A 2,804-nucleotide genomic window follows, 5' to 3' on the forward strand; every position below is an offset into this window, starting at 1 on the left:
CGGCTCCTGCTGTGTGCGTGCGCCGTGCGGGATCTTCCCGCCGGGGGCTGGCAGCGCCGACGCACGCCGGCCTGCGGGAACGATCAAAGGGGGCACCGGCGGAAGCGCCGCGGGGGTCGGCCGGGCCCCTGGCTCGATCGGCCAGGGTCCGCCCGGCGCGCGCATACACACCGCTTCGCAAGGCGACCCGCCACGCGCGCGCCGAGCCTTAACACAGCCAGTCACCCTGGGGCCGCCTTTAACCGTGAGATCGTAAACATGTGTACCCCCGGGCCTGGCAGAACTGCCGAGCTTCGCGCCGGCGGCCCGGCGGGCGTGCGCCCCTGTGCTTGGGCGCGTGTGTGTCCCGGCCGGCCCCCCTCGGCTCCCCTGCCGGCTTCAACCTGCCAGGAGGCCCGAGTGAAGTGGCCTGCCGCAAGGCCTTAACATGCACTCGACGTCTCCAGCCGTGTCTCTCTGTCCTGCTGCCGCCCCCCCCCCCCCCCCCCCTGGATGTCGGTGGCCTGGGCGTTTCCCCCTCCCGTGCACCCGAAAGGACGAGCACAGCCGCAGGCAAGCCCGCGCCCCCTGCCGCAGGGAAGCCACCGCTGCACATGCGCCGGGCCACCTCCTCTCGCATTGCCTTTACACCGCCATCTCACGCGGGCTCATCCTTCCGTTCTCGCAACCCCCTGGGTCCCAGGCACGCGTGCGATCTGAAGGACATACACACACACACACACACGGGGCCACTCACGAGAATGTCCGCCCCGGAGAAGCCCCATTCCTTGGGCGCAAATGCGTGGCTGCTGGAATTGAGGCTTTGCCAAGCAAGCCGGGCTCCGTGGTAGATTGCCACATCCACCACATGGCGACTGGAGGTGCCCGGGGGCGCCGCCGTGTCGGCCTGGTTGTCGCTCTTCGGCGCGCGCACATTCATGCGCCCGGGGGAGGCCCAGCACATGAGCCCCAGCGGCTGGCCTTGCCCCGGCGGCGTGCGGCGCTCGACCGCCCGACACTTGCATCAATGTGGGCCCGCGGGCTCCTCCCCCCTCTTGCTGGCTGCTGTGCTGCGCTCCCCCGCCCGTCGGTGGCACGGCCTCGTCGCCACTGCGGCGGACGCCCTTTCCAGCATCCTCGGTCCCTGCGAAAGGCCCGGGCCGCCTGACAAAACAGCCCCTCACCCTGGGGGACGCATCGACCGGCACACACACACACACGCACACCTCCAGACTCCTCCCCCTTCCGAGGTAGGGTCTAGGGTGTGTGTGTGTGTGTGTGTGTGTGTGAAAGAATGCCCGCTCGCCATAATAAAAGCCCAGCCGACCGGCGCCACCGCCACCGCTGCGAGGGTGCAAACTTCTTGCCCAGGCTCCCCCCATGGGGCGGAGCGAAGCACCGAGTCAAGAGTGATGGCTCTGTTTGCCTGCTCCCCATCAGCCAGACACCGGCGGCCCGGGCTTGGCCGGCCGCATGGGCCACCGCCAGCATGCATGCGAGGGCGGGGGGGGGGGGCGCCTTGATCGGCCGGGCCGGCGAGCACCGCCCGGCCAGCCGGGCCTCGCGCGAGTGGCGGCACCCGAGCATGCCCGGCCCCCTCATGCGCCCCGGGGCTCGATGTCCCGGAACTTGTCCTTTCCGGGGCAGTCTTAATCAAGGCAGCGCGCGCGAGGGCGTTGTGCCTCTCGTGGCCGCCGCCCTCGGTGTGCCTTCGCGGCTCTCGGACCCCGGCCCGGAGGCCCCGCTCCAGATGACTCAGCAGCACGATCACGCTCCAATTTGTGGCTCTCCCCGCCTCCCCGCTGGACGCCACTCTGAAGGCCCAGCGGCTGGCGTGCTCCACATACACGGGCGATGGCAGGGGCGCCGCCAGCAATATGGCCTGGCCGGTGGGTAAACAACAAACAACAAACACTAATGTCCCAATCACCGGTTGCTGGCTCCGCCCATCGGTGACGCCATGGCCGGCGGACATGGCCCGGGCCCAGAGAGTGCACTCGAAGAGGCTCGCGAACGAATGCGTGGGCGACCTTATCCCCGGGCGTGTGGGCTGCCCCCCGCCCCCCCCCCGCCCCCCCCCCCCCCCCTCCGCCCCCTTCCGCTGTGGCCGATCAGCGCTCCGGAGGCGGAGGGGAGCGTGCACGGCGAGGTCGTCGATCACGGCGCACATGCCGTGTCCCCCCGGGCCCTGCGTGCCCCCCGGGCCGAGCAGCGGACCCAGGGGTTGGGGGCCGAGGCCAGGGAATCGCAAGCCGGCGGCCTCAGGCCCCCCCCCCGGACCCAGAGACCGCCCCAGGCGGGGACCCCTCATGGGCAGTAAAGCACGCGCACACAGGGCCCGGGGCGTGAGTGCCCCTGTTGTCTGGCGCCGGCGGCCGATTTCGGTTGCCGCCACCTATACGCCCGGCCCGAGGCCCTGCTATCAGCGCGGAGGGTACACCGGCCGGGGCCGGGGCCGGGGCCGGGGCCGGGCACAAGCCGCCTGCACCTCCGTGCACCGAGATCTGCCGGTGCCCATGTTTCCATTGCTCTCGCTTTCTCTCGGGGTCTTCCTCGCAGTCCCGAGATGTTTTTTTTTTTTTCTTCGACCCGGACGGTGGCCAGCTCGCGTGCCCCTCCCCGGGGACCCTTTGACACACTCCGGCCATAGCCATTGGAGCGGCGGCTGCCACCCTCGCCGGTGCTGCCATCCCAATGAGAAGGGCTTAATTGCTTCTCGGCCCCCCCCCCCCCCCCCCCAGCGAGGACACAGACATCCATGCAGGCAGAGCACCAGGTAGGGAGCGAGCGAGGGACACGCACATGACAGGCAGGATTGCAGCGAC

This window comes from Fonticula alba (assembly GCF_000388065.1).
Source record: "Fonticula alba strain ATCC 38817 unplaced genomic scaffold supercont2.2, whole genome shotgun sequence".
Lineage (NCBI taxonomy): Eukaryota > Rotosphaerida > Fonticulaceae > Fonticula > Fonticula alba.